Genomic DNA, 18,820 nt, shown 5'->3' on the forward strand with positions numbered 1-18,820 from the left:
GGGACCAAACATGCTATATTTTTTTATATTTTTTCTTGAAATTTTTTTACATAACATATCAAAAAATCAGATATAAGTTATTTTTCTTTTTTAAGTTATGATTTTTCAAAGTTAACATGTTTTCAGTCTTCGTTCAATATTTCTATGCAACTAGACTAGATGTATGCGACTAGAATTCAATCAATTGGCAAATGTATCATTTTTTCAAAAAAAAAAAATGGCTTTATGGTAGTTCAAAAGTAATAAATTTTTGAAAAAAGGCATTTTTGTAAAAAAGTGAAAAATGATTTCTTGGACCATCGGTTAACTTTGAAAAATCATAAATCAAAAACGAAGTAAAAATGCCTCTCTGTATTCGACATATGTGATGTGAAAAATCCTCAGCTTTCCAGAAAAAATATAAAAAAATATAGCATCCTTGGTCCCGAGACCATGGAAACGATAAAAAACGAATACAATCTATAATAACGAGAACAGAATTCGAATTTTCTGCAGGTGAAGTATTTTTTTCAAAAAAGAGCAGGCGATTGGCTTTAATTTGATATGTCGATCATCTGAATCTGTCAAGTTGTTCAAAAGTTATGAATTTACGAAAAAGGTTATTTTTTGGAAAAAAAAGAGGAAAAGGATTTTGGACAACCCTAAAATGGAAATGGTCACCCTACTGAAAAAAAGGGTATTAGTTTTGCGATAAAGAACAAAAATACCACTTTTCACGAACATCTGAGAACCACTATATCGGTTTGGCATGGAACGGCTGTATATATAGAAAATGTATTTGTATATGAAGTAAAATTCTGATTATACGCGAGCGTAACATGAGCAAATTTATAACACATGCGAATTGAGGCTCTTTTGGTATTAACAAGTTCTTCCGCACAGTAACTCGATGTTTATCATTCCTTAATATTTTCCTTCGTTGATCGTATTGTTCTCACATATTCACGTTAGAGAGCCTTAACCCTACTCTTCGTTGACCGAGTCATTTTGATTGAATGTAATACTTTTCTGTTTACTTTTTTTGAAAGCATAGACAGCCGTATCAGTGGTCCGAGCTCTGCAATACAATTCTATAACCAATGTTAAAGTTGCTAAAACTTCCATTATAGACCCATTCAACGTAAAAATAATAACTTTATCGATATCAACAGAATTTTATTTTCGAGTTTTCCGACGTTTTTCACTATACAGTGCGACGGCAGATGAAAATTTGATATATTGTGAGTAAACGATTAGAGTTTGGTTGATATTACTTGATGGGAAGTGTGCGAAAACGATCATTTTATTCACACTGTTTCGCAAAATTATTGATTTTCGGACGAGTTAATTACAAACGAACTCGACACACAATCATGTTGATGGGTTTCCGGAGTGACACAGGAGCTTCAGAAGTTGCTTCCTTTTGCTAACGAAGACTCATGACGAATTTCATGCCAACTCGACTAGCCGTCGGCAGCACCATCTGAGATAGCAGTGAAACATTGTGGGTGTAAAAATATGTCTTTTAAGGAACTTTGCATACTTGAAATATTTCTAAAAATAATTAGACTACTTTTTGGAAAAAGCCAATTTTTTTTCTTAATTTTTTACAAAAATTTAAAACTTAAAAACAATGATATCTACAAAATTCTTGTCAAAGGATGAAATATAGGAAATTATTTAAATTTTCATAAAAAATACTAAAAATTTTTTGGAAAAAAATTTTGCTGACAAAAAAAGTTATTTTAAGAATTAAAATTCATTTTTCTCAAAGACGTAGTTTTATAAAATTCCCAAAAATATACGTAGGTATAGCCCTTACAATTCCCAATAAGTCGTCCATACATCGGAAGATGGGCACTTTTACAGGGAAAAAGTTTTTCGAATAACAACTTTTTCATTTTTTCATGTTTTCGAACAACTCTTTCCATGTAAATGTGCCCATCTCCCGATGTATGGAAAACTTGTTGGAAATTTCAAGTTGGAAACTATTCCTATGTATATTTTTGGGAATTTTAAAAAAAATACGTTTTTGAGAAAAATGAATTTAAATTCTTAAAATAACTTTTTTGTCAGCAAAACTTTTTTCCAAAAAGTTTTCAGTATTTTTTTGTGAAAATTTAAAAAATTTCCTATATTTTATCCTTTGACAAGAATTCTGTAGGTACAGGTCGGACTCGATTATCCGGAGTATCGATTTTTTTTCACTCCGGATAATCGAATCCTCCGGATAATCGAGTCGAAACAATGTTTTTCCTTTATTTGATATTTCTATTAATAACAAATGAGGGGCTCAGAATGAAAGGGGTGTAAGTGATTTGATCGATTTCTCTACATCGACTCTCTCTTTTGGTCATAACTTAGCTGCAAATACATTCCCAGCTGTATTTGAAAATGTGGAAGATAGGTCAGAACCTCATCTATCGAATTGTATAGCAAACTTAAATTGGAACGTTTTTGCAGTTGAGTTATTAACTAAATAAAAAGTTGATGAAGAGAAATCGATCAAGTCATTTAAACCCCTTGCATTCTGAGCCCCTCATTTGTTATTTTTGCATGTATTTTTCGTTTTTTGAAAATAAAAAAGGAATTTGATTTCTGATTGGGGATGAATGAAATTAAAGTCAGAAAACACCTCTCTCACATGAAAAAAAAAATTAATTTATCCAGATTCTCTCAGGAGGTGATAGACGATCATATTTGATGTGAAAAATACTTCTACGCATATGTTCGAATTTCAGCAATGACAGAGTTACAGAACTTTTTTTTTGTTTCGGACTCTGTTGCTCCATACTGGCTCTACATTAAAAAGTACGCTACGGAAGACGATCCTGATGCTTTCATTTGAAAGATGAGAAAATTTAGTACAGGATATAGTAGAGGAATGACTAAATTAGTGAATTTTGATAACATTTTGTAAGTGGAACACTTAAAAGTTAATAATTTTTAATGTGTTATTATTAATTTTATCCTAAAAATTTATATTAAACTAGATTGTTTCTTCCAATTAAAATGAAGTTCGTCAACCGCTTCACAATTTGTTCTTTGACGCACAACTTCTATCTTTCTTAATTTGGCTGTAATATCGATATAAACAATTCCTGGTGAAAATTCAAGCAAAATCTTCAAAAATCACCATTTGTAGTGGCCGCCATCTTAGATTTGCATTTTTTTAAATAACTATTTTCTACTAGTCAAGCCCTTTTCATTTGATACCCATATTGATGGGGTTGTGAAAATAATATATATGGCGCCATCTTGTGGTCTCGGCCATTTTGGATTTGAATTTTTCATAAATAACTGTGTTCTACTAGTCAAGCCCTTTCATTTGATAACCATATTGATGAGGTTCTGAGAAAATATGAAATTCACCATTTTGTAGTGGACGTCATCTTGAATTTGCATTTTTCATAAATAACTGTATTCTACTAGTCAAGCCCTTTCGTTTGATACCCATATTGATGAGGTTCTGAGAATATATGTAATCCGCCATTTTTTAGTGGCCGCCATCTTGGATTTGCATTTTTCGTAAATAACTGCATTCTATTAGTTAAGCATATTCTTTTGATACCCATATTAGCTATTCAATATATAATTATTATACAAATTATTCAAAATTTCCGAAAATCAAAAATAAAGTATTCCGGATAATCGAATCCCGGATAATCGAGTCTACGGATAATCGAGTCCGACCTGTATTGAGAATGGCGTGAAAAAACGAAAAGGTGCCTTTTTCACCATAGATCCTATGGTGTACCATATAAGGACGCAAATATATGGTACTAGTGCCAAAATGTTTTATTTAGTACCCTATACAATATTTTCCATACAGCTGGTGATTTAGTTTGGGGGACTTTTTACTCCCTTACCCAGCCAGACTCTTTGGAAATATAAAAAAAATTTTCTTGTACCGCGCAACACTGAAAAAATCACACATATCTATGAAAGCCGTAGGAACACATTTAAATATGAATTAGAGTAGTACTGAATCTCTAAATCCCAAAAAAAAATTTCAAAGGTTCAATTTTTTTTTAGTACTAAAATGTTTGATGAAATATTTTTTCGATATTTTGTCTTGATCAGTGTCTTAGAATATCAACAAATATTCACGAGAAACGAATATGATTTTGTACCAGTGTAAATGAATTTTTTTCAGCCTGAAACACACTGCCCTCATTATTTTGATGACAATAACAAACGAGTTCATTTTGTTCATATCGCTGTTGCATGAGCACATTTGCTATAATGAATGAATGCGACATTGAGTGGGGTTCATAACTTCGCTGTTATTTATACTTTGGATATCGAAAGCAGCAAATTGATATTCATCACATCCGAAACGATATTCGTTCTGGCAGTGAATTTAAGTTCAAAATAAATTTTATTTGGCGAGACGGTAGCAACGGCATATGCAGAATGGATACAACGAGTGGTTTTAGCTACCGTCAAGTCATTTGCGACATCGGGAATTCCATAAGGTATTTCCGATTACGGCATCCGGCAACTGCAAAACCCAACCGCACACAGCAGCTTCAGGTTAGAAGTTAACAACAGCTGATATTCATTTGGCTGAAATGAAATTCAGTTCTAACGTTTCCGATAATCAAAATGAAAATGACACTGGGTGGAAAAAATAAACATCGAAACATATTGAAGAACAAAAGTTCATTTGCTCATATTCAATGGTTGCCTGGATCTGTCATTTTAATTTTCGTTTGGAATTTATAGGTTTTCGATGCAACCTAGCCCGAATATCTATGCATTTGATCTTAGCTAATATGATTTTTTCCAACACTGGTCTTGATACACCGTAGTAAGATGCACATTCAGTATTTTTTTCAAACTTTTATCTCGAAGCTTTTGAGGATGGCGTGAAATAAACGAAAAAGTAGGATCTGCAACGTCGAGAGGTTTTTTTCCCTTCTATTGTCTAGCTACTGAATCAATACCATAATCGTCAAGTCACGAACGATTTCAAATGTCTGCCTGATCATTGCAGTCAGACTTTTGATGGAAGACGCCGAAATCATCATTAATTGTGTCCCGACCACGAGCAGAATGATTTTTCATATAGGCGAACAAATCTGTATATAAGAAACGTTTTTCTGCAGTCCTTTCAATCAGGGCTTCAGGCAGCTGTTCCGAAATTTCTGATCGTTGCTCCGATAGCTGGCCTAGCATAAATTACAATCCAACGTCAACTTCATGAAGGGGGCGGTTCTTCCGAGATAGCAGTTCAACAGCGACCAGAACTGGTTCGAGGGCACCAATTCCTTTATTGCTGTCAGTTTTTCATCGCTGAAGCTTATCCCGTGCTTCCTTTTCAGATCGGGCAGCGATTTTTGAACTGAAGTTCGGAGATCGTTGAATCGGCGTAACATTGTCAGTTGTGTTTTTTCGATCTTATTTTGATTCTCGAGTAATATTTCAAGGTGGCATAAATGCAAATATTTTTTTATGGTGTAAACATGAAAATTACCGAAATTACCGGTAATTCGGTAATGAAAAATGATCCGGTATTACCTGGTAAAACCGGTTAACAATCCCTAGTCACAATTTTTTTTTTATAAATTTGTTTATTTTTACAGGTTCAGTTGCATAAGTTTAAAGGAGCCGAAATCTTAAATATATTTTTAAAACTATATATATGAACAATTTTCTTAAATCTATGGTTAGTAATGTGGGAAACCGATTACTCGCGGTGAATTCGAGATTAGAAGGGTGACATATTTTTCTCAGGAAAAGGATGGGGTATAAGGAAATTATTACAATGTTGATAATCACACACACTCAATTCTTAAATCTATTCGTACATCTATTGTGAATCTACATTTCATTCTCCTGTTTATAGCAAGCGGACCAATTACTCATAAAGGAAGAAATGGAGGGTATAAGGATATAAGGATAATCACACACGAACATCGATAGATTTAAGGAAAACATATATTTGGGACATGTAATCAAGGTCTAACCGAGCCAACACATCTCTCACCGGCACATTGGGCTGCCTTCCTCTAGCCCGAAGGGAGTTTTCCCATGAACCATGGTTTGAGGCTAACCTTAGGGATAATCGAGTGGAGCCACCGGCCCAATTGTACTCACAATTGAAGCTCGATAAAAAATTCACACGATTTCCGGTCTTATTGGTTTTACAGAAGATTATTCGGTTACCTTCTCAGGTTTCCCAAAGTTAATTTTCCGTCATTGTTGAATATGGTTGAATAAAGAATATGCGCGTCGAATAACAGAATATTTCACCGATCCGATTGATTTTAGAAGGATTTTCCTAGGTTACGTTCTCAGGTTTCCCACATTTAATTGTCGATAAAAAAGTACATCTGATAACTAATAGAATATTAGTCCGGCTATGAATTTTACAGGTTTTCCATCTTAGCATACCTAAAGATAATCTTTATAGCGTGTGATTTACGGATTTTCGTTTAATAGAGTGGTCGATAGTTCGCGTTTACATAGTCACATCACTTACCGCAGTGAATCCTGATTTTTCTTAACCATTCCCACTAACAACTATCCCTTCCATGATAAATGCTAGGGAACCACGCTATAGAGGCGACCCTTCTGGCTTTCGGTCGGCGAATATCATACTAACATGCTGATTTTTTGTCCTACATACTTCTGTAGTTTAGGCATTCAAGAATATGCCTAAGAAAAGACTTATCTAAAATCCTATTATTTACTGAGTTAGAGCTATTTTAGTGATACGGTGTCTAACCTGGTACTGCCATAACAATGAACTTCAAACGCGTTTCTCTCGAAACTAGTTTTTTGAAACTGGCGTACACGATATCTCAAGTTCTACTGAACTGATTCTTGTCGAATTTTACAATCTGCATGCATCTCTCTATCGCATGAACCTCTAAAAAATATTATTTTTTAAATTTTACTATTTTTAAAAAATCGGTAAACGTAAGGAAAAACGTTTTAAACCGCATTTTGTTTTTCGAACGGCCGTCATTTTGTCAAAAAAGATGTTTTTGACTTGTCCGAGATTCATACGATAGCGGCAACTTTCCTCATTTAGAATCTGTTCGATTTTTTTTTGTTTCAGATAACCAGAAGGGCTGGAATCGTGTACGCCATGGCACAACTTTTTTTTTTGAACCCCCTTACTTCATCAGCTCTTAACTATTCTAGTTATGAATATTTTTTCTCCGTACAATATTTGTTTTATTGTTAAAATATAATAATAATTATATAATGGATGGTAAAACTATTCTTTGTTTTATTTTACGGAGCTCGAACAAACGCTCGAAGTTCGTGTCTCTACACTAGAATACTCTTTTAATGACCAATGTCTTTACACCCACAACGTTTCATTGCAATCTGAGATGTTGCCGCCGATGGCCAGCCGAGTTGGCATTAAATTCGTCCGTTGCTCTCGGCGCATTTGTTTTTTGGCTCGTCTTCGAATTTTGTTTATTCCAGTTTGACAATTGAGCTTTATAGTGAGTTCGTTTTTAAAACTGAGTCAGTGCCAAACTGACTCTGTAATAAAAAAACGTTTTCAGTTTCACGAATGCGGTTGTTTGTTGGGTTGCGTTATATAGTCTGATTTGTTTATAAAGGGTGTGTCACATCAAATTGCATCACGGAAAAAACGCTGTAGAAATTCGCCCAGTAGACCGATCCTTTTGAAAATTTTAGACAGTAAAATAAAAACTATTAAACAACTTTTGGCATTTTCTTTTTATTCATTCTTCGAGCCCAAGCCCGTATGCTCGCACCTTCCTCTTTACCCTGTCCATAAGGTTCTGTACAACGTCAGGTTGTAGTTTTTTTTTTTAACAGAAATCCATTTTCTCTTGAAGTCCGTCTCCGATTTGACAACTTTTGGGTTCTTCCGGAGGGTCTGCTTCATAATCGCCCAATATTTCTCTATTGGGCGAAGCTCCGGCGCGTTGGGCAGGTTCATTTCCTTTGGCACGAAGGTGACCCCGTTGGCTTCGTACCATTCCAACACGTCCTTTGAATAGTGGCACGAAGCGAGATCCGGCCAGAAGATGGTCGGGCCCTCGTGCTGCTTCAATAGTGGTAGTAAGCGCTTCTGTAGGCACTCCTTAAGGTAAACCTGCCCGTTTACCGTGCCGGTTATCACGAAGGGGGCGCTCCGCTTTCCGCAAGAGCAGATCGCTTGCCACACCATGTACTTTTTGGATAGTTTCTGCTTGCGAATCTCCTCCGGAACGCTCCGGAACAGGCCCGGCAGCTGACGAAAGACCGCTTTGACGTAGTTTTCGTCGTTCATTACCAGGCAATGCGGCTTCGTCAGCATTTCGGTGTACAGCTTCCGGGCTCGCGTCTTCCCCACCATGTTTTGCCTTTCGTCGCGGTTAGGAGCCTTCTGAACCTTGTATGTACGCAGGTCCTCCCGCTGCTTGGTCCGCTGGACGAATGAACTTGACAAATTCAGCTTATTGGCGACATCCCGGACCGAACTTCTCGGATCACGTCTAAACTGCTTAACTACGCGCTTGTGATCTTTTTCACTGACGGAGCATCAATTTTTGCCGTTCTTCACCTTCCGGTCGATGGTTAGGTTCTCGAAGTATCGTTTTAGTACTCTGCTGACCGTGGATTGGACGATTCCCAGCATCTTACCGATGTCCCGATGTGACAACTCCGGATTCTCGAAATGAGTGCGCAGGATTAATTCACGACGCTCTTTTTCGTTCGACGACATTTTTCCAAATTTACGAAAAATTGACAGTGAAGCATGGCCAACGTGATCTATACACTCTTATCTGATTATAAGCGAAAGCTGAAGATATAATTCCTAAAAATTAAATTCCTACTGCGTTTTTTCCGTGATGCAATTTGATGTGACACACCCTTTATTTGCGATGACAAATGTACAGTGTCGACGTCTGGTGGCGATATTAGTGCTTGGGAGGTAAATTATTTTCTATCAGATCAGAAGGGCCGAATGCAGTGTAAAAATATAAAAGTTTGAATTAAAATTTTTACTATTGTGTGATTACCTAACACATGTAGTCCTCACACTCACTTAACCATTTGTCGATGCATTTCCTGTTTGTTCCACAAATAATTACTATTATAATATAAAATCATCATTAGGCACAGTTTTCGTTCGATGTTTCTGCGATATCGAAAAACATAATACACTGAAAATGATTCTAATTCTGCAACAAAACTGAATTTCTCATGAAAATCAGGACAAAAGCTAGATTGTGAAAAATAAATCAGGATGCCCCAAATAGATTTCAAAATCATGACATGTCATGCTAAATCGGGACAGATGGTCATCCTACAAATATACATCGAAGAATTGTATCATATATATCAGGGTTTCTCAAAGTGGTCGATATCCCCTTGGGGTCGATCTCGGTTTCCAAGGGTTCGACACAAACGAAAATTGATTTTGGGGGTCGACGAGGTCTAAAAATCGACCCCTATTAATTAACACTTGTTCTTACTTGAAACTTGAAACTTGTCAAGTTTGTATATTCTTTTCCCGCTGCGCCTATGAGTTTCTTCACCCACAAAAGCTCCAAACTTTCTTCTTTTCGACGATAGTTTTTTTTAGCATATCGCACGAATCCAAAGTATCACAAAACTCGAGGAATTCCTGTTTACTTTCGTTCGCCACGGTACCACTGATTCTATTTTTCTCGACGAAATGTTCAAGAGCGAAATTCATGCGCTTTTTTGCAAACTACAGGGTTTTCCAACTTTAAATTCCGAAAGTAAATTGAAATAAAACACACTTAGATTTCGAATTTCGATGAAGCTTTTATTTCAAATTAAAGTTTGGTTTGTGCCATTATGTGTGAAATACAACATCATTCTAATGTCCACCTAGGGCTTCCTCGCACACCTTGATACGGAACTGGTAATTTTCGATGACTTTTCGGCACATATGGGGCGGTATCTCGGTCATAACTTCACGAAAGTTGTCTTTCAAATGTTCAAGAGTTTGCGAAGAGTTGGCATAGACACGGTCTTTCGCATAACCCTACAAAAAAAAGTCTAGCGGGTTCAAATCGCATGATCTGGACGGCCAATTGGCATCACCAAAACGCGAAATTATGCGTCCCTCAAATTTCGTTCGCAATATGGCCATGTTCGGTCGTGTTGTATGGCACGTGGCGCCGTCCTGTTGAAACCACATGTCATCCGTATCCATATCTTCAATTTGTGACAAAAACGTGTGGATTTTCTGAGCCCCATATACGGAAATTTTGGGTGTTCACATAGCCACCGAGCTCGAAATGTGCCTCATCGCTGAAGAAAATTTGATGCGAAAATCCAGCATTTTGCTGCTGTTGTTCGTTCACCCAATCGACGTATGCCCGACGCATTCCATGGTCACCACGCTCTCATTTTTGAACCAGTTGGACTTTATATGGATGTAGGTGCTAGTCCAAATGCAAAATTCGTCACAATGATGTGTTTGACAAGCCCAATTGCTGAGCACGCCGTGGAATCGAAACATTCGGGTCATCCTCCACACTGGCAGCAACAGCAGCAATATTTTCGGCCGAACGCACATTACGATGATGCACAGGTTTCACAATATCCGCTACGGATCCAGTTTGTTCGAATTTACTCACTACATTAGCGATTGTGTGCTCTGTAAAAAAATCCGTCCGTAATGCTCGAAAAATATTTGCCGGTTTTTCATAATTTTTATAGCAGAATTTAACAAGCGCAGGGCTGTATACTTTTGGAAGCCCGAAATGGAAAACCCTGTATATCAGGGGTTCTCAAACTGTTTTGGGCGAGAGACCCTTTTTGCAGAATGAAGTTATACCAAAGACCCCCATAGCAAAATTTCTTAAAAAATCTCTAGTTTTTTTCTTATTCATACATAATACTTACCAATTTAAAAACTTTGCGGTTGATGAAATGAGAAAACTTGACCTTATTTTCTTATTAAAATTCAACAAAATAAATATATACATGAAATTCAGTAATTATCAAGTGTAACTAATTATTTTTAAATACACGTTACTTACAAATACTTAAGTAGGTAATTTTTAAAACTAACTTTAAAACGCAAAGTAAAATTAAAAATGTGTTCCTGAAAAACCCAATCCTACGTCAAAAACTATGGGTGGATTATACCTAAAATACAACCGCAAGGTTGACGTAGGACTACCGTTGGCTTAGTAGACATTTGAGTGTATTGATTAAATTATTGATTGAACCAGTGATTAAATGAAACAATTTCCGAATTCAGATGCGAACAAATCCCAATTTAGGTCAATGCATGTATTGTGAAAAGATTACTTTCCTTGTTGCAAGTCGTATGGCATGATGCCTTGTTCATTTCATTCATTTCTGGTGGACTTCCAAAATATGTGTTAGGCATCAATCAACGTAAAAAACGAAAACCAAGAAAACCGAACATTCATAATTTTCGGTGACAAGTATCCTGAACGCTACGCTTTTTTAAATTATTTTCAATCACTTCATTTAAGTTCACTGTGTAATCACGTTGTAATCACTTGAATAACATTAGTCGACGAGTATATTATCATTCAGGGTGGAAACTCAACCTGGAAAGCAGGTAAAACCTGGAATTTTCATTCAAATCAGATGGATTAACGTTTTCAATTGGGCAATCTTCCTCAGCAAGTGGTAGACATGATCCCATGAAACTCTAGTGCTCTAGTGCTAAGCTCTTTCCGCATATGTTTCCGGATAGTGGAATGGCACCAAAGATGCATCTCAGCAGAACTAAAATGAGCTACCTGATCACATACGGTATTGAGCCATATTTTTTGAATGGTATCCTTCGTTTACTCGAAAATTGTAAGTATATCGTTATCGACTTTGACGAAACGTTAAATAAGATTTCACAACGCAAGTGGGTCAACGCAGCATTGACGGTCCCCATGTTAATTGGAGTAGTGAAGCAGTTGAATGAAGAAATTCGTGAAACCCGAAGCAGGCAAAACTACGAGCTCACGAATATAGGCAGCTGCAGTTTGCAAGTTTTCACAATTCATTCAAGAAGGAATGAAAAAGACTGTTTGGAAAATTGATGAATTCCTCCAGTGTTTCTACAGCCTGCTTGACAACGTCCCGTTAAGATGTGCGGAGTACTATTGAATTATTGGATCGGCTGAAGTTTTGGGGGGTAAAATGGATCGAAACCCAACCGATGGTATAAATAGCCCTGGACATGCTGCCGTACCTTAAAACCTACGTAGCCACAGTCTAAGCACAAAAGGAACGTAAATACAAAGATACGCATCCAGATTTGCGTAGGAGCTTCGCTGCTGTTTTCACAGCCAATACTATTAGAGTAGTTGCAGAGGCTTTCGAGGATAAATTGTTGGGGTGTTTTCTTAACACCAGCTGCTGCTGTTCAACCATTTATGACGAGCTTTCAGAGTGACGATCCTATAGTATCCTTTCCATTCGATCTAACGAACCTTTTTAAACCAGTAATGAATAAATTGATCAATCCAGCACTTTTGAGAGGAAATCTGAAGTCCCTTTTAAACGTCGATCTTTCCGATGATTCGTTTCTGCTAAGCAGCGGCTGAAATTGAATTAGGATTCGTTGTAAAAGTTGCAAGCAACAGTGTTGTGGAAACAATCAAGTTTATGAGATAAATATCTGGATTTATGTGAGAACTGTAAAGAGTACATAAAAAAAAACTGTAAAACTGTAAAACATAAAGGAACGATCACCTATATATACACACGATATATTTGTTGTATCCAGCGTTTATACAGGGTTTTCCATTTCGGGCTTCCGAAAGTATACAGCCCTGCGCTGACAACCGTTTGACATAGCTGTCAACCAAAGCGTCATATCGTTAGTTGAATGTCTGCCATTTTACAATATGGATCGTTTTAGCATCGCACAACGTGTTAATTTTGTTAAATTATACTATAAAAATGATGAAAAACCGGCAAATGTTTTTCGAGCATTACGGACGGATTTTGGTCGTCATGGACGGCCTACAGAGCACACAATCGCTAATGTAGTGCGTGAATTCGAACAAACTGGATTCGTAGCGGATATTGTGAAACCTGTGCATCATCGTAATGTGCGTTCGGCCGAAAATATTGCTGCTGTTGCTGCCAGTGTGGAGGATGACCCGAATGTTTCGATTCCACGGCGTGCTCAGCAATTGGGCTTGTCAAACACATCATTGTGACGAATTTTGCATTTGGACTAGCACCTACATCCATATAAAGTCCAACTGGTTCAAAAATGAGAGCGTGGTGACCATGGAATGCGTCGGGCATACGTCGATTGGGTGAACGAACAACAGCAGCAAAATGCTGGATTTTCGCATCAAATTTTCTTCAGCGATGAGGCACATTTCGAGCCTCATGTGGCTATGTGAATACCCAAAATTTCCGTATATGGGGCTCAGAAAATCCACACGTGATTGTTGAGAGGCCATTGCATCCGCCAAAAGTCACTGTTTGGTGCGAATTCTAGTCTGGTGGAGTCATCGGGCCGTATTTCTTTGAAAATGAGGACGGCGAGACGGTAACTGTGAATGGTGAGCGCTATAGCCGCATGTTAACCGAATTTTTTTGCCACAAATTGAAGATATGGATACGGATGACATGTGGTTTCAACAGGACGGCGCCACGTGCCATACAACACGACCGAACATGGCCATATTGCGAACGAAATTTGAGGGACGCATAATTTCGCGTTTTGGTGATGCCAATTGGCCGTCCAGATCATGCGATTTGAACCCGCTAGACTTTTTTCTGTGGGGTTATGCGAAAGACCGTGTCTATGCCAACTCTCTGCAAACTCTTGAACATTTGAAAGACATCATTCGTGAAGTTATGACCGAGATACCGCCCCATATGTGCCGAAAAGTCATCGAAAATTACCTGTTCCGGATCAAGGTGTGCGAGGAAGCCCTAGGTGGACATTTGAATGATGTTGTATTTCACACATAATGGCATAAACCAAACTTTAATGTGAAATAAAAGTTTCATCAAAATTTGAATTCTAAGTGTGTTTTATTTCAATTTACTTTCGGAATTTAAAGTTGGAAAACCCTGTATATTCTCACCCGTTCACATCTGTTTTCGGGTGAATAAATCCATCTATAGCTATAGATCTCCCTAATGTAAACCCGTCATTAGATTTTCCAAAACAATACTCGGAACTTGGCAGTACAGTATAGTTGTATTGTGCCAACCCCTGAAACATCTCAGTGCGAAACTAACAGCTTTCGGGGCGAACCTAGTGCGACACTAGGTTGAAACTGAGTGAATAAAAAAACCTTTTGACAGCAGTTAGTGTGGCACTGGGGTTGAAACAGAACAAAAACGAATTCGCTATTAGATATCTTCATTTCAGGTCAGTTCGATTCACCGGCAAAGAAGTATTAACGCTCAAAACATTGTATCCCAAAAGTAACTCTCTCGTTTTTGATACTTTGAACTTACATCTCAGGACAGCAATGAAAAACGTAGTCCTACGTCAAAAACCACCTAAGGACTGATTTTTTTTTCTAAACAATATATTGCATCGCTGTTCATTTGAAATGAAAGCCAAAAGTCGATTTCTAGGTCACATATAAATGAGAGCAAAAGAACAATACAAATAAACTGATGAATTCCCGAAGTGAGAAGCAAAAGTGTATCGGAAACAGTAATAAACCATGAACAAACAAAAATTCTTCCAAAGACTAATGATAAGAAACCTCATGAAAACTACTTCCCAACTTCTTGTGACAGCGACCTTCTCGGCGTCAAATTGAATCTTCTTGCGCTGTCTTTCTGCTCATATGCCACACGAATAATCTTGACCTAATTAGGTCCAAAACTTCATCGTGTCTTGTTGTACTGTAGCTGTGGCCATCACCGCCAGACACGTAAAACTCGCGCCGAATGTGACGCCTTTCCCAAACAGTGCGCATCAATCACGAACCAAAACCTTTCGTCCAATATAGTTTGACATGACAGACGCCACTGGCGACATTGATGATAGGCGCGTCGTTCGCATCATCCAGCCAGCCAGCCAGCCAGCCAGCATTATATATTATTACGAAAGGCACACACACGCACACATGCGGAACGCGTTATCTCTGCTGCGCTCTTAGCGCGCGTGTTGGCATTTTTACGATGTGCGCTCACTTGATTAAATATCAAATTGTGCTACGATTAGATCGCCACTCAATGGCGCACATTCGGGTGGTACTCTCGTGTCGTTCGCTTCGAGGGGTGTTTATCTTAACCAAACAAATCACGATTATCAACAGCGACTCGCGAGCGATGCAGAAAAAGAATAAGAAACAGGATGAAACAATAATAAGAGCGAAAACACATATGAGTAACACACCACCAACAACCGATCGATCATTCCCGCTTCTTCGCCCGGTTTTATTGTACATTTGTGCTGTGTTGTGTTCCCAACACAGCTTTATTGCAGTCAGGGGCAATAATTTTCGCCTGAACCTCGCCTTCGCGCGCGCGCTTTCGCTGATAACGAGCGATATAATGAAAGAGAGCCCTTTCGCCGCCGCGACTTGGTGTGGAGTGCCAATAAAGGCTTATTAAAATTCGAATTATAGGAAATTATGTCTTATCGGGGGGAAGCCAGACCAACCAAAAGTTGCACTCGGGGCTGTATGGAAAAATTATGATGGATTAGATGATAGGAGATTTGTGTTATTGTTATTATTATCAATATTTTTTGTTGTTGTTTTGTCTCGCGCTGGTGGAGGAAGACGTGCGAATGGCGCGTAATGAATTCTCCATGTGTTGGGGTGAGAGATCGTAAAACCCCGAACAGAGTGGTAATATTTAATTCGTGCGGGGAGAGGATATATCTACGATATTGAGCAGAGATCAATTTTGATTCATTACATGGATTCACGCGCTTTGCGTCTCTAAGGTAAGGGAAAAAGGAATGACGAATTGCCGTTGAGTTATTAAGTGAATTTTGATCATTGCAACAAATGCGCGTCGAAAGTGAAGGTGAGAGGCGGTTGTTACACAACAAACAACTATCGCTACGAAGCGATAATTAGCGGAATATTACCGCAATGGAAGAGAGCCTCCGATGATTGCGAAGACGATGCCGAAGGTCTTCGGGAAATAGTCTTCGAATTTAATTTGATCAAATGTTAATCATGAGCCCCCCGGGGTAATGTATGCAAAAATATGCAATTCATCGATTGTATCACTCGCAATTATTTGTCGGGGTTAATGCAATTGAGAAATTTTGTAAGACTTTTCCTTTCAATTGAGGGTTGCTTAGGCGTTATTTGGGTGCAAATTACATCCGTGAATGAATAAATTGATACAAACATATGAAAATTTGGATTATTACACTACATTAGATGGTATGTAACATGACATAAACCAGTGATCATCGATCTAGCAACTGACAATTGCATCTGTATAACACTTTTAGAAATGTACCATAGATGGAAACAGTGTTGCCACATTTTCATTTGTACCAGAGGGGTTGAAAATCTTTTTTTTCTTCCTGAAATCTGTACCGTCGAAAATATATGTTGTATTGTAGTTGTGTTGTATTTTACTAGAATGGAAAAAAATATATTCATTTATTTACAAAAAAAAACTACATTTCCATTTGCAAGTCGTTCGTGTGTTTGATGATGCTTACGACGAATTTCATGCCAACTCGACTGGCCGTTGACAGCACCATCTCAGATAGCAGTGAAACGTTGTGGGTGTAAAGACATGAGTCATTTAAGCAACTTTGCCTACTTGAAATATTCGAAAATTAATTAGACAACTTTTAGGAAAAAGCCAATTTTTTTTCTTATTTTTTTACAAAAATTTATAACTTAAAAACTATGATAACTACAAGATTTATGTCAAAGGATGAAATGTAGGAAATTATTTACCAAAAATTTTTTGGAAAAAAAATTCGCTGAAAAAAAAGTTATTTTTAAAATTAAAATTCATTTTTCCCAAAAATGTTTTTTTTTAATTCCAAAAAAAAAAAAAAAAAAATATATATATATATATATATATATATATATATATATATATATATATATATATATATATATATATATATATATTGGGCTGTTTCAAAAGTTTATGATTTGCTCAGCATCTACTATCCTACACGCGAATGATATGTCCACCCATACCTATCATCGCTCACGCACACCGTTGCAGTCGAATGTGACCCATCCACATGCCTATCTTATGTCTAGCATAAGGCATCTCAAGTGTTGAGAAAGTTCGTGCACCTCGAGGAAGGTTCTTTTGAAACAAATCAATAGAAGCCATCCTATGCGCGATCAGTGTGACTACCCGCACATATCATCGCTCACGCACCACGTTGCAGTCGAATGTGACCCATCCACATGCCTATCTTATGTCTAGCATAAGGCATCTCAAGTGTTGAGAAAGTTCGTGCACCTCGAGGAAGGTTCTTTTGAAACAAATCAATAGAAGCCATCCTATGCGCGATCAGTGTGACTACCCGCACATATCATCGCTCACGCACCACGTTGCAGTCGAATGTGACCCATCCACATGCCTATCTTATGTCTAGCATAAGGCATCTCAAGTGTTGAGAAAGTTCGTGCACCTCGAGGAAGGTTCTTTTGAAACAAATCAATAGAAGCCATCCTATGCGCGATCAGTGTGACTACCCGCACATATCATCGCTCACGCACCACGTTGCAGTCGAATGTGACCCATCCACATGCCTATCTTATGTCTAGCATAAGGCATCTCAAGTGTTGAGAAAGTTCGTGCACCTCGAGGAAGGTTCTTTTGAAACAAATCAATAGAAGCCATCCTATGCGCGATCAGTGTGACTACCCGCACATATCATCGCTCACGCACCACGTTGCAGTCGAATGTGACCCATCCACATGCCTATCTTATGTCTAGCATAAGGCATCTCAAGTGTTGAGAAAGTTCGTGCACCTCGAGGAAGGTTCTTTTGAAACAAATCAATAGAAGCCATCCTATGCGCGATCAGTGTGACTACCCGCACATATCATCGCTCACGCACCACGTTGCAGTCGAATGTGACCCATCCACATGCCTATCTTATGTCTAGCATAAGGCATCTCAAGTGTTGAGAAAGTTCGTGCACCTCGAGGAAGGTTCTTTTGAAACAAATCAATAGAAGCCATCCTATGCGCGATCAGTGTGACTACCCGCACATATCATCGCTCACGCACCACGTTGCAGTCGAATGTGACCCATCCACATGCCTTCAGGCATCCGAAAATTTTTTAATGAAAAAAAGAGAAGTCACCACATGCAGCACTAAGCTGCAGTAGGACTTCTCTTCTAACCACAACAACCGTACACGTACCCCATCCACATGCCTATCTCCGACACTCGGCATGGACCTTCAAGTGCCCGAAAATGTTTAAATAAAAAAAAGAGAAGTCACCACATGCAGCACTAAGCTACAGTAGGACTTCTCTTTCAAACACAACAACCGTACACGTACAAGGCCAACCTTCAAGCATGGGTAGTCTGAGAGGATCGAAGTGTACACCTCTCTGCAACTCGCAACTCCCAGCCTGTAAACCTATCGTTTGTAGGAGGTCTCAGGTGTCCAGATGCCACGCAACACGGTGGACACGCAAACGCGCACCACCTCTACGTGCTGGGCTCATCCCTTTTCGCTCGCAGCTACTCAGGGAATCCAGTCACACATCATTTGAGGCCTATAAGAACAATCTCATGTATGGAGAAGATGGAACACACAAAGACTTTCATCTTGGGACGTGTGTTCATCAAGCCGTGCGCCGGGGCCTTCGCACGTTTGACTATCTTCAATGTTTTTCCACCACCGAAGGCCGAAAAACACCATTACGCATATACGCTACCTAAGCAGCGCATATAGTTAAATTGG

At 38.2% G+C, this 18,820-nt stretch overlaps 1 protein-coding gene across 2 annotated transcripts in view; it reads left to right on the top strand.

Moving 5' to 3' along the window:
* Window positions 1-18,820, top strand: part of LOC129770042 (uncharacterized) — a 419,235-nt gene that overhangs the window by 138,525 nt on the left and 261,890 nt on the right. The window lies entirely within an intron of this gene.

The sequence above is a fragment of the Toxorhynchites rutilus genome, chromosome 2 (genome assembly GCF_029784135.1).
Source record: "Toxorhynchites rutilus septentrionalis strain SRP chromosome 2, ASM2978413v1, whole genome shotgun sequence".
In the NCBI taxonomy this organism is placed as follows: domain Eukaryota; kingdom Metazoa; phylum Arthropoda; class Insecta; order Diptera; family Culicidae; genus Toxorhynchites; species Toxorhynchites rutilus.